The sequence below is a fragment of the Ixodes scapularis genome, unplaced genomic scaffold, assembly GCF_016920785.2.
Source record: "Ixodes scapularis isolate PalLabHiFi unplaced genomic scaffold, ASM1692078v2 PGA_scaffold1__304_contigs__length_218370807, whole genome shotgun sequence".
Lineage (NCBI taxonomy): Eukaryota > Metazoa > Arthropoda > Arachnida > Ixodida > Ixodidae > Ixodes > Ixodes scapularis.
The window spans coordinates 76085193-76099912 of record NW_024609846.1 but is presented as its reverse complement, the minus strand read 5'-3'; positions in this window follow the sequence as shown (position 1 = coordinate 76099912).

Here is a 14720-nt window from a genome sequence, read left to right as displayed (position 1 = left end):
GAATCTCTGAGGATGGCGACCTAGCACGCGCGTTTTTTTGAACCTTGGCTTACATCCTCCGCATGTGCGACGATGTGCTGCAATCGGGTGCACCGTTTCCTCGCTGGGATCGGCGACCTCTCAAAAGTGCTCCCTCAGGCGGTCATTTAGGCACCGGCCCGTTTGGCCGATATATTCTCCCCCGCAAGAGAAAGGAATGGAATATATTCTCTCTCTCCGGCAAGGGACGAACTGCTTTTCATGTTTCTTGGGACAGGGATTTGGAGGGGAAGGATTATTGACCTGACGGTACATCTGCTTCAGTTTGAATTTGCACTTGAAGACGACTCCTACGTCGAAACGTGAGGCGAGCGCCTTGAGGCGATGTGAAGTGTTGTGCGTGTACGGAATGACGGCGAATTGTTTTCGGCGGGGTCGGGGTGTAGACGGAGGTGTATTGGAGGAGGTAATCAGCCTCTTTAGAGTATTTGTCAGAAGGTCTTCTGGATATCCAGCTTTCCGCAACCTATCTATTTGCAGGATAACGCTGTTTGTGCCTAGATGAGGGCAGGACCTAGATCGCGCAGTCTTCAGGAGGGACTTAACCAGGCCTAGCTTGGCTGTTTTTGAGTGGGCGCTGGTGAAGGGGAGAAATGCTTTTTCTGATCTTTGTTTGAATTCCCAGCACAACCCCCCGGGTCGGAGACTAAGTTGTAGTTCTAAAAATTGAAGGGTACCCCCTACCGTGTCCTCTCTTTTGAACGTGAGGCCGGCGGGGCTTGATGTGAAGGCTTTGAGAATGATCTCAGGCTCTGTCTGTTCCTGGTGCAGCACAAGATAATCGTCTACGTACCTGAATACCTGGCACCCGGGTGCCGTCGACTCCAGTTTCGCCTTTATATCCCGATCCACATACATTAGGAAGATTTCACTAAGAATAGGCGCCAGGCAAGACCCGATGCAGGCACCTGCCTTCTGGATGTAAATTTTTCCTTCGTACTCAACGAGCGTAGAGCGGAGGTAAAGGTCTAGCAGATAAAGGAACCCTTTAACGGAGACTCCCGACGCGTTTTGGAACTTGCACATGCCGTGCTCATCTATGGCGTTGCTCACAGACCCGAGCAGGTAATTGACATCTAGATTATAATACATATTTTCGATATCTAACGAAAACAGACCGAGGGGGACAGGCGAATCGTGGAGAGGGGTGAGGTGTGAGATCAGGTCAGAGGAGTTGGTGATGCGGAAAGGTTGAGGGAGGACGATCCCAGAACAGGATCGTCAAGACTTCGTGGGCTCAGCGGTTCGCTCAGCATGTGCCCACCCTCCCCCGCCCTCCTCGGGTGGGTCTCTGGTGCCTTCTGTCGTGGAGGAGCTGCGCGGCGCCCGACTGAAACTTTTGGAATCTGACAAAACAGGCGTTTTCGTCATCATGGAAGAAGACCTCTTCGGCGTTAAGGTGGGAGCTGCCCTAGATAAGAACTTTATGTTGCTCAAAAAAAGACCTTCGGGATCTTTGAGATCCAAGGTTAAAGACCTGTGCACGAACCTTGACCTGCCAGCCTTGAGGAACGCGATAGCCGCCCCCTCAAAACAGTACCTGACTGTCTTTTTCTCCGCAAAAACTCACAAACCCGATGTTCCGCTCCGCAGCATCATAACGGCTGTTGGCAGAAGCGCCTGGCATCTTTTCTACTCAAGCACCTAACCGCTCTCAATCTCCCTCAACCTTTCCGCATCACCAACTCCTCTGACCTGATCTCACACTTCACCCCTCTCCACGATTCGCCTGTCCCCCTCGGTCTGTTTTCGTTAGATATCGAAGATATGTATTATAATCTAGATGTCAATTACCTGCTCGGGTCTGTGAGCAACGCCATTGATGAGCACGGCATGTGCAAGTTCCAAAACGCGTCGGGAGTTTCCGTTAAAGGGTTCCTTTCTCTGCTAGACCTTTACCTCCGCTCTACGCTCGTTGAGTACGAAGGAAAAATTTACATCCAGAAGGCAGGTGTCTGCATCGGGTCTTGCCTGGCGCCTATTCTTAGTGAAGTCTTCCTAATGTATGTGGATCGGGATATAAAGGCGAAACTGGAGTCGACGGCACCCGGGTGCCAGGTATTCAGGTACGTAGACGATTATCTTGTGCTGCACCAGGAACAGACAAAGCCTGAGATCATTCTCAAAGCCTTCACATCAAGCCCCGCCGGCCTCACGTTCAAAAGAGAGGACCCGGTAGGGGGTACCCTTCAATTTTTAGAACTACAACTTAGTCTCCGACCCGGGGGGTTGTGCTGGGAATTCAAACAAAGATCAGAAAAAGCAGTTCTCCCCTTCACCAGCGCCCACTCAAAAACAGTCAAGCTAGGCCTGGTTAAGTCCCTCCTGAAGACTGCGCGATCTAGGTCCTGCCCTCATCTAGGCACAAACAGCGTTATCCTGCAAATAGATAGGTTGCGGAAAGCTGGATATCCAGAAGACCTTCTGACAAATACTCTAAAGAGGCTTATTACCTCCTCCAACACACCTCCGTCTACACCCCGACCCCGCCGAAAACAATTCGCCGTCATTCCGTACACGCACAACACTTCACATCGCCTCAAGGCGCTCGCCTCACGTTTCGACGTAGGAGTCGTCTTCAAGTGCAAATTCAAACTGAAGCAGATGTGCCGTCAGGTCAATAATCCTTCCCCTCCAAATCCCTGTCCCAAGAAACATGAAAAGCAGTTCGTCCCTTGCCGGAGAGAGAGGATCTATTCCATTCCTTTCTCTTGCGGGGGAGAATATATCGGGCAAACGGGCCGGTGCCTAAATGACCGCCTGAGGGAGCACTTCCGAGAGGTCGCCGATCCCAGCGAGGAAACGGTGCACCCGATTGCAGCACATCGTCGCACATGCGGAGGATGTAAGCCAAGGTTAAAAAAAACGCGCGTGCTAGGTCGCCATCCTCAGAGATTCGGCAGGGAAGTTATCGAATCTTTTGCGATAAAAAACTCCGTCGTCAATGTCTCTTCCCCCTCGCTAGCCCTCTCCGATAGAGAGAAAGATTATCTGAGCCAAGAGCTGTCCGGGGTGATTAGACGACCTCGGTGAGCGGCCCGACCCCAACGAGTCCACGCTCCCAGCCGCCTCTCCCACCCTCCCTTCCTTCCTCTTACTTCTCCCTCTGCCTCTGCCCTTTTCCCCCTTTCCCTAAGTCTGCGCAGGGGAACATACGTTCGCACCCCATGGAATAAACTTTGTTGAGAGTTGAAAGAATGTACTCGTCTGTGTTTCGTCCTCTCTCTGTTTTATACTTTCTGTTATCTAGTATAAGAAGAGAAGCTTCCATTTTATAGCCTCACTTGTTAGATCGCTTAAAGGGACACTGGGAGGGTATTAATGCTTGCCAAGGGTTTTATTTGGACATGACATATGCGAGCTCAACTATCCAGAAAACAATTCGTGGCTCCAAATTCGTTTTTTTTTTTGCGCCCGAAAACCGCCGATCTAGAACTGCCCGGTTTGTGTCGTGCTCACTGTCTTCTCAGTGGTCACGTTCGGTTTTCTATAGTTTAGACCCAATCACCAAAGTTAACCAAAGTCGTGGGCCATCGAAGGCACACACACAATAAACAGAAAAGAAATATGATACCCATTTTATGTGGCTTCTAAAACGCTGCAAGTACGTTGGCTCGAAAGAAAAAAAAGGTTGCACAGCCATGTGACTTTTGCTAACTCTTTCCTCCTCTATACTTCTTCTTCCTCCCAAGTCCAGTCATGTTTAATGGTACTGATTGCTCATTGATTTTGCCACATCATAAAAAATATTATGCAATCAATATACGCACATTCAATTAGTTCTTATGATGTTTAATAAAATCCTGCGGCAAAAGAGAGGCTTCCATTGTATAGCCTCACTTCTCAGATCGCTTAAAGGGACACTTAGAGGGTATTAATGCTTGCCAAGGGTTTATTTTATTTAGTATTTTAATTTAGTAGTGGAATTTAAGGATTTAAGATGATTCATTGGCATTACTTTAGGTGTGAATCTTTGGGTCGAAGTGATGAAGAAGAAATATAAAGTCTTAGTTGATAGTCAGCGGTGTGTATGTCTCTGTTTCTCCCCGTCTATGTTTTGTCCCTATCGTTCTAGCTGACCATTTACCTAAATTATGTACCAACTAGCTCAACTTCAGCCTGTTATCCAGTTTCGGTTTCAGTTTTAAGCAGATGCGTTTTTTTTTTTTACTTTAATAAATATACACGTGACGCTGTCGCAAAATAATAAATGGGGAGGCTTCTGACACCAAAATGAATTAACTGGCGAAGATGAAATAAAATTAAATTTTGGCGGGTGTCAGTGTTTTTTTAAACAAGGGGCAGCACCAGACTCCAGTGACATGCTGCTTGGTGGAAGACCAGCCTATCTCTGGCCCATTGGCTTCGGATGTTAATTTAAACTATTTTACTTTTTTTTGTTCTGCAAAGTTTAGCGAGTTAATGAATACATTACCCATGTAGCCACGGCTTATCTGATAGAATAGAGTCTCGGGGGGTCGGATCAGGCTCTCTTCCATGGCCAAAAACTCCTTCACTGTCTTCGCGTCGTACAGGACCACCACGTTCGTCACTCCAACTTTTATTCTGGGATTGAAACGCACAGGTTCTTTAGTTACACTGTCTTGATTAATTTTGTTTGTCCATGTTAGACAGTCCTATTAGGAGTCAAGCACTATTGACACACACACACATACGCGCGAACACACAAACACACACACGTTTGCAGACACACACACAGGCGATTCTAAAGCAGGGTGAAATGTAAGTTAAAAAATAGAACCAGAAATCTTCTTATGATAGAGACAATTATTTTCTTACTTTCCAGCATTTTTCTAAAGTAAAATCGTTTGTAATTATAATGTTTAGACAAGCATTCCAACCTTCAGATAGCATTTGAAGCTTCGATTGATAACCGCCTAAATATTTTAATAGAAACCAAAAATTTAGAGCTAAAACATTAATGACTGCGTATTCCGATCCAGGTGGTTAAAGTGAAGCACATTTTTAAAACCCCGTCAAGAACGTCGATTTTAAACAAAGCCTCTGGATGCGCGCATTGCGAGTGTTAGATCCGTGCTGATGGAGAAAACCCAAGCATAATAAACAGTATCAACACCCTGATTACTCTACGAAATGATTGCTGTGACTAAATGTCACGCTCGCCAAAATATGAACCCATTATCTTATAAATATATTCCTCAAGCAGAAGACTTGACAATTAACCAAGTTAAAACTTTTATCCAAAATACTGAACACACGCAAACCATGAAGGTAATTTAGGCATAAGCATTTTTGCTTCCTGTGGGTAAGGGTAACTCTATAATCTTTAATGAATTGACTGAGGGTACCTCGTCAATAAAGCAGGTTCCCTGGTCACATTATGAGGGGAGGACGCGACCTTTGGCACGAACCTATTTTTGTGTCAGCGTCAGCCCAAGTGAGTTAATGGCGCTTCCTTAGGCTCTGTTCTGCGCTCCTTGTACAAGTACTAGGTTATAGGCCTTTATCACCGAGCTTTGTGCAAAGCTGTGACCAGTACAATTCCTAATTTATTTTGTTTCTGCGTCCGCTCATACCGCGTTTTAAGCAGTACTAGAGAAGCAGAATCTCACTCGTTCCTTGAGTCATATGAGACAATATGGCCCCAGTAGCCAGTGGCGTACCAACTTGTTTTTAAGTGAACGAGGAAACCAGACTCCTCCTTCCCCCCCCCCCCCCCCCCCCCAGGGCCTGTGCCCTAGGTATCCCTTGGGCCTTGGTTAATTATCTACATGAAGATAATTCTGGCTCGTGTCAGCTGGTTTCGTTTGATGTGGAAGATTTGTTTTATGCAATTCTCCATTATAGACTGATGCAGGCCGTGGAGGAGTGCATTGATACGTTTGGGGCTGTGGCCCTCTCGAGTTCTTGTGGGATTGCGAGTGACTGTTTCCCTGAATTACTGCATTTTTACCTCGCGTCCACCTTTGTTACATTTGAAGACGACACGTTTTAGCAGAAGAGCGGTATATGGATTGGGTCGAACGTTGCGTCCGTTCTCAGTGACATTTATTTGTAGAAGGGTGTGTACTTGGGCTAGTTGGTTATTCATGAATAGGAGGTAAAAGCGCTAAAAAACGACGGACAAGTTGAAGAATGACGAACACCACAGAGCGCTAACTTGCAACTGAAGTTTATTACTGAAAAACACGTACACATATATACACCGTGACATCAAAAAGACAAGTGGCAATAATGCCGCTTCATCTATCTAAGGTTAATCTATGAATTGTTTACTCTTTCGAATGATTTCAAATATGCCACCTCAGAGCTATACAGGTTTACTGAGGGAGCGCTGACACACTTGCCCTGATCGTACTTCAAAATAAAAAACGCCTCCAATATCTCTCTCGTTTTTTTGTCTCTATTCCGAGTTAAGATAACGGTGTTGTCAAGCCGTGGGACACACCCACATCTGTTACAGTGTACAGCCAGATTGCCCGAGGGTGATGATCTAACTGACAGGGCATGTTCCCTGAGTCTGTCGTTTATGCACCTACCCGATTGCCCGATGTACACCTTTCCGCATGATAAAGGAATTTTATACACCACTGGTTCCTTACACTCTACGTATCTTGTTTTATGATTCTTATGGCATACGCCTACGCGCTCATCACCACGTGCCACCCTTCCACATAGCTTACTCAATTTTTGAGGGGCTGATAAGAGTACAGGGACCCCATGCTTTTCCCCCACTTTCTTTATTCTATGGCTCACCTTATGCACATAAGGACATTTATTTGGCTAAGTGTGATAGGGCAATTGCTGAGCGACTGGACGATCGGGTGGTCAAAGTGTTGAGGTATGTTGATGACTACCTGATTGTGTTAAAAGGCAACGATAACACAGACATTGAAAGTGTGGTTGCCTCGATGTGACATGTATTTACGGATTGTTTTCGGGACTAAAGTTTAAGTCTGAGACCACTTCTGAGGGTGCCCTACAATTTTTAGATCTCAATCTTCGATGTGAGCTGTCGCATTTGTGTTGGGCCTATGAGCCTAGATCTAAGAAGGGGCTCTTAGTGTATAAATCCCCACACTCTAAGACAGTGCAAAGAACCATTGCACTGTCGAGTCTCCGCACCGCCTTGTTAAGTCGTGCCACCATAAGTGTGGTGACAGTTTTTTTTCCAAGTCAAAAGGTTGTCAAATGCTGGTTCCCTGTGGGAGTTGTCATGGGCGTCGTGGAATCCTTGGTTAAGTTGTTTAGAGGGCTTGCTAGTACTGAGGCAAGACAAAAACCAAATGTTGCCGTATATGCACAAGGTGTCTCACCATGTCAAGAAGGTTGCAAGTAGGTACAACGTGCCAGTTGTGTTTTCGGCTCCGGCTAAGTTGGGGCGGCTATGCGCTGCCGTGAATCGAGGTGATCGAGTGGGTACACAATGTCAAGTTAAGCACCGCAACTGGTTCATCGCCTGCGCATGTGGGGTGGTGTATCTAATTCCGTTGTCTTGTGGAAAAGTGTTTAATGGGCAGATGGGGAGATGTGTTAAAGACCGGGTGAGGGGACATTCCCTGTCCTTACGCACCTCCCTCCTGGCAACTTAGTGGTCCACCGTGAAAGATGTGCATGCTCTCCAATATTTAATGCAATTAAGATATTAGCCTGACATAAAACTAGGTATGCTCGGGAGATTGATGAAGATTTTTTTATTGCCAACCATGACGCGGGCATGGCAAGTGACGTGTTCCGTCACTTGCCCTGGTTAATGATGAAATAAGTTTTACCAGAAAGGGCGGGTAAATACGTGTAGCCACGTGTCGGCTTGATGGGAAGATGACGTGTTATCGGGTCGATTGCCTTGTATGTTTATCTCGTTTCAAATTTACTCGCTGAATGGGGCAGAAGTAAAAATTCAGTTGTAAGTCAGCGCTGTGTCTGTGTTTTCCTTTTACTGGTCCTTCATCTTTGTGCGCTGTTTTAACCCATTCAATACATATTATTACTCTGTATTTTATTTTCAATAAAGTTGTTTGCTGTTAAAGTAGGATTATGTATTTGCTTGTTTCTTTTTTTTTTCTATGCGAATAATATTTTTCTAAACAAGTTATACAAGTACAGTACACTCTAAAAAAATACATATGCGTCTACCTTCCCGCGCTACACTCGGGGAGCCAAACACCGGAACGTACAAAGGCAGCTCAGCGAATGACAATACCGAAAAATATGTCCAGACCAAAAAACGTACTCCGAGTTGCGACATTAAGTAATGCAAAACGTCACGCTTGCATTGCTCAATGTCACAACTCGGATCGCTGTTTTTGGTCTAAACATATATTTCGGCATCGTCATTCGCTGAGCTGCCTCCGTAAGTATCGCTGATTGGCTCTTCAAGTGTTGTGCAGGAAAGTAGACGCACGCTTTTTTTTGAGAGTTGGAAGCCTTATATTCATTTGCACACAGAACAACATAACTACCAGTGATTTATATTAAACACTTTCCTGCCTGTGGGTTGTTATCTTATATGACAAATTCACAGGATTATTGTTTTATTTTCACCACTGTATTTCCGCTTTACGAGCAACCTTTCCAAAAGAAAAGTGTTAAGCAACAAAATATAAATTTATCACTTGGTTTACCTGAATATATTTCCGTAAACTTTCGCCCACTCAGCAGATCTTTGGGACAACGAGCCATTGTTGCTGATGCCCAAGTTTCCCACCAGGGGAAGTGCCCAGGGACCGGGAGGCTGCTTCTTTCCTTGATGCCGATCGTCTTTCCGCAGACGAAGGAACACCAACCAACAGACCAAAGTCGCGGCCACGATGCTGAACGTCCATTTTTCAAGGCCAAAAGTCTAAAATTGAACCAGGATATGTGTTGTAAGCGCAGCGGGTATAGTATAATTGACTACTAAAATTCAAAACCCTTCACACATGTAGACGCACTCTTAGCGCTACACTCTAAAAACACTTCAAAACCCTTCACACTTAAACGCACTCTTAGCGCTATACTCTAAAAAATGCCCGTGCGTCTGCTTTCCCGCACAACACTCGGAGAGCCAATCACCGCAACTTACGGAGGCAGCTCAGCGAATGACGATGCCGAAACATATGTTTAGCCCAAAAAACGCAGTCTGAGTATTACATTAAGCAATGCGAGCGTGACGTTTTGCATTGCTTAGTGTCACAGCTCAGACTGCGTTTTTCAGAGATCTGCATACTCTTAGTTTTGGGAGGAAAGGCAACGGCAAAGAGGTAATCTTTATGTTGCCATTTAGCACGCAATTCTTCGAGTACAGCACACACGACGGGAGCACCAAATGAGTTTCAGAGCTAGTGCTGCATTTTGTTGCCTCCTTTGAGTGAGGATGCAGTGTTTGCACCTCCTGTAGAGAGCGAGAGTTTCTACGTCGTCTCATTGGGCTTCGGAACACAGGGAAACGCCAGTCTTCGGCGCTAATCCCGCAGTTACTCGGCCTCTCTTGCGTCGTGCCTGTTCGCTCCCCGCGCCTCGTAGCAGTGTTGTTGCAGGGGGTGGGGCGGTCTTGTGAAAATTTTGGGGGATTTCGGACACTCCAAATCTAATTTCTCCTCCCCCCTTTCCTACGCCACATGCTTCCTCCTCTTTGCAAATATCAGCTGATCTTCCACAATCTTATCGCCTTCGTACAGGAATGTTTGTTGTTAGGCAAGACAAGCGCTAAAATTCGAAAAAAATTATAACTTGAGAAGAAGTTACTCAAAAAAGTAATTAAAGTAAACTACAATTACCGAAATGAAAGTCTAATTGAAAGTTACTAAGCTACTCAGAAAAGTAGTTAAATTACAGTAACTTGAGTAGAGTAGCTGAACTACGTACAATTCTGATTTACGGGCGTTTCGGCGGCCTTAATCCCAACGTATAACGGGCGCCGGGACGAGCGGTTCCTCGACGCCTCGAGGTCGGCGTAAATACGCGCGTATTCGGCGATCTGACCGAGACAGATCTCGGCGCTTCGGCGTATTTTGGCGTGGCGTATCCGGAAGTGTCCGGCGCGGTGCCGGCCAATCAGCTCCCGAGTTGAGAGCCGGAAGTTGCAAAAGTATCGGCTTGGCTAACTATCGGCTGGCTGGCTTTCTTGACTCAGCCGCCGAACTTGGAGCCTGCTTGGCGCGTTCGACGATTTATTGGCAAGCTGTACGAAATCGCTATATCTCTTTGAAACAAGCGATGAACGACTGAGACATAAGAAAATATCAGCTATGTTGCTGGCGATGTCAAAAAATTATAGAAGGAAGGGTTTTGAGCAGAGATGGCGGCCGTCCTCCTGCCGGGACGTGCTGGCAACTTGGCAATTGAAAGGAGCATATATAAAGCAGGCGTAAACAAATTATGGTTTCGTGGTTGATTAACATTTAGTTATTTCTGTCTCCGAGCGGAACACAATATTATAGCAGGCGATCTACATTTTGCGTCCTTTCATGAAAAACGCGAGTCAGGCTTGTGGGCAATTTGGGGATTCCAAGCGTTTGGCCCAGGTTTCCCCTCCGACAATCATGAGGGGTCATCTTGACCACGAGGGGGCCAAGGGCAACTGACCACGCGAGCGGCGCTCCGCCGCTGATAAAGGGCCGTCTCAGGGTATGCGCGGGGGCTGTTGGGATCGCGGCGCAGGCGATAGCGGTCATTAAATGTTCATGTGTCGTTGAACCGGTATATGCTGTGTCATTCCCCGAGACGGGTAGCAGCAAGGGAAATTCCACAGGCTACACTGCTCCAAACGCCGAGGAGACGCCAACGAAAAGTGCCATCTGTGGTTTTGCGACCCTTCCACTCTTCCATTCTTCGAAAACAGCGCCCTCCAAATGCTGTGTTTGCGTCCACTGAAACGCGCGTAAATTCGTGGAGAATACGCCCTATGTGGGTAGGCCTTTAAGCACCAGCGCAGCCGCGGTTTTCGAAAAAGCTTTTTTTGTTCGCTAGTCCCTTTCTTGCTTCACCAGTCCTCTTCCTAGTTTTAGGTATTTCAATTGCGTAGTAGATACTTACGCCGGCATACAGGGGCCGGGATGGCACCGATATGCGTGGAACGCGAAGGTGCTAGCGCGTATTATACAAAAGTTTCAGCTGAGGCGCGCTTGGCGGGTCAGGCATCCTAACGCATCCGAGTATACGTGGTCCGGGAGAGGCTCTTACAGTCACTTTGGCCGAGCCTACTTCCCCGCAAGCATTCCCTTCGCGGTCACCCGTTGTGAAATCCTGCCTCTCCCCGCGGACACGCGTTAAATTTCGGACCACCGCGCGCTTACTGACACTGGCAGTTCCAGAGTTTTAGTCCAGACGTAGCACCTCGTGGCGCATGGACGTGAGCCATCTACGAGGAGCCACGGCTACGGCTGAGTTGCACGGCTGTATTGCGGAGACGCTGTCTCGGGAGCCCCTTGATGCCGCCCGGTGGGACGGCTTGAAGACCATCCGGCAGTTCCTGCTAGTGTCTGCTGGCAGGCAGCGAAGTGTGGCGCAGACTGCTCTTCTGAATGACGTCATCATGCGCATAGGCATTGTGCAGTGTGATGGTTCAGAAACCATGCTCACACAAGAGTACATGGGTTTGCTCCGGGCACGTTACAGCCGTCTGCCCCGTGTGAAGTACGACGTGCGGTGAGAGGTGACGGAGCCGCCGATGGGACTTTCGAGCCGAACCCGAGAAACAGGTGCATGCTCTTCGGGCTTCGACGGGAAGGTTTGTCCGGTAGCCTTTTGTCTCTGTCGGGGAAGACGATGGGTGCTCTCCAGCTGCGGAGGCGCCGAGAAGTCGGGAGATGGGCTGCTGGCTGAAAGGACGGAACAACACGAGGGTGCGTCACCGGGGAGGAGATGGTTTTTTCTGTGAGCTTGCTGGTGTTTTGGCGAGGAGGAAGGCTTGCCGTTGGGGAAGAAGGGGGACGGGTCGGAGGAGCCACTGTGGACGGTGGGGGAAAAACAAGCGGCTTGGACGGGGCGCGCGGGGGTGGAGAGGAGGACCGAACCAAGAAAAGATCTCGTTGGTGGATTTGAAACGACGGGGGCAGACCAGGAAATACGATAGGGAGAAACAGCGCAGCGTCCCACCGATCAACGCGCAGCTGACCGAGACCGGCTTACCGATCCTGATCGAGCCGTGCCACCGAACCTGACCGAAGCGTCCTAGCGATCGACGCGGAGCTGACCGAGACCGGCTCACCGAACCTGACCGAGACGTACCTTCGAGCCCCATCAGGCATCCAACCGGATCACCGAAACGCGGCCCAAGAACCGTCCGGCCGCTTCACCACCACGTCGCTCAAGACAGAGAGGCGAGCCCAAGGCCCTGCGTCCCGTCAACAGCACCGGCATCAAAAAAGTGAAAGCCGTTTACAAATCCCTGTAACGCCGAATTGGAGCGCAGCTCTTGAGGAGGAGGAGTGAAGGGTACTGAGGGGAGGGTAGACCCCTCCTCCTCCCCTCATTCTTTAATATGCTCCGGGGGGGCGGTCACGTGACCTCGGGGGGGGGGGGTGTCACGTGACTTCGGGGAGGGGGTCACGTGACCTCGGGGGGTCACGTGACCTCAGAGGGGTCACGTGGGGGTCACCTTGGGGTCACGTGACCTTGAGATGACCTTGGGAGGGGTCACGTGACCTTGGGGGTCACGTGACCTTGGGGAGGAGACCACGTGACCTCGGGGGTCACGTGACCTCAGAGGGGTCACGTGACTTGGGGGTCACGTGACCTTCAAAGGGTCACGTGGGGTCTTGGGGTCACGTGACCTTGAGATGACCTTGGGAGGGGTCACGTGACCTTGGGGGTCACGTGACCTTGGGATGACCTTGGTTACGCCGACGGCGACGGCGACGGCGACAGCGACGGCGACGGCGACAGCGACGGCGACGGCGACGCCGCTCAAGCCGGGAACGGGCCCCTAAGAGCTGCGCTCTAAAAGAGAGGGGGAGGGGGGGGGGAGCGAGCACACCCACCGTTCCCAGTCGGACCAATTAAAGTCCGCATTGAAAAGTCAGTGTCGTGGCACTTCTTCCACTCTCAACCCCAAAAGGGACTCCAAGGTGGCTGAACCGCTACTCCCCCGTAGCGGTCATCACACCCGGTACAACTCGCGTACTGGCAGTCTCCAGTCTCTGAGGGGTAGGCTCGTGTCCGATCCGGAGGTACCGGGCTTCTTCCACGTGTCCGGGGGGGGGGGGGGGGGAGAGTTGTTAGCTCTGACGCGTGTGCCGGTGGTCAATGGCCGGACTGCTGCGAGTCCTCTAGGCAGGAGGACGTCGAGGATGTCTTTAGGAGCTACGTTTATCATTTGTTCTCCTCAGGGCAAAACGGTGATCAGTGCTCTTTGCCTTCCACCGTGCGGCAACTTTCTGGGAACCTCCCAGGTGTCCGTGCTAAGGTAAACGAAGAGCTTTTGCGACCCGCGATCCGACTTGAGGTCTCGGACACTTTGCGTTCCATGAAGGCCGATACCGCCCCGCGGGCCCGCGGGCCCTGACGACTTGCCCAGGGAATTTTACTCAAAGTTCTGGGACGTTCTGGGGAACGCGCTGGTTAATGTTAACACTTTTCTGGGTAATGGTTTTGTGCCGGAGTCCTTCAAGAAGGGCAGAGTAACTTTAATCCAGGTGGATTCTGATCAGCTGTCTGATCCTCGATCTTGGTGGTTTATCACTTCTCTGAATGCCGGTTATGAAATCCTCGCAACCTTTTAGAGCGCAGCTCTTAGGCGCCCGTTTCGGGCTTGAGCGGCGTCGCTGTCGCCGTCGGCGTAACCGCGCGTTGCATTATGGGTAAATTTTCCCGAAGGAATCCGAGGTCCTCCCGAAGGACTTCGGGAGAACCCCGGTTCCTTCGGGAGGACCTCAGGTTCCTTCGGGAGGACCTTGGAGGACCTCAGATTCCTTCGGGAGGACCTCGGGGAAACCTCGGGTTCCTTCGGGAGAACCTCGGGTTCCTTCGTGAGGACCTCGGGAGGACCTCGGGTACCTTCGGTGATCTCGGGGAGGGGGGTCACGTGACCCCTCCCCGAGGTCACGTGACCCCTCTTCCAGGTGATATGACCTCCGAGGTCACGTGCCCCCCCCCCCCCCGAGAACACGTGACCCTCAGTATCCTTCCCTCCTCCTCAAGAGCTGCGCTCAAATTCGGCGTTACAGGGAGTTTAAACGGCTTTCATTTTTTTTAAGTAAAAGGCTTCAAAATATTCTACCAGCGACCATTAGTCGGTTTCAAGCGTGTAGCGTTCCTGGGCGCACTATTTTTTCTCCTCTTTTGTTGACGCCGGACGTGTTTGCGTATGATTAATCAAGGGAGCCTTTATATATTTCTGGACCAACCAAAAGTTTTTGATCATATTGAGCATCCTTGTCTCTACAGCGTTTTAGCCGCCTTTGGTTTCTCTGACCATTTTATAGGGTTGCTTGAAAGTTTGTTTCGCGGCACGTCTAGCGAGCTTGTAGTTAACGGTCGTCTGACTGGTGCTTTCTCTGCTATGCGGGGCATAGGACAGGTTTGCCCTTTGTCACCGCTTCGTTTGTCCGAAGTCTGGATCCTTTGTTGCGAAGAATTTACGACAGTGAGAGAGTTGGGGGATTTGACATCCTGGTCTTGGCACAGTATCTGCCTCCGGCTACACCAACGATGTGTGTTTGTTTTTACGTAATCTCGATAGTTTTTTGGCAGTTGAGAAACTTTTTACGAGCTATGCC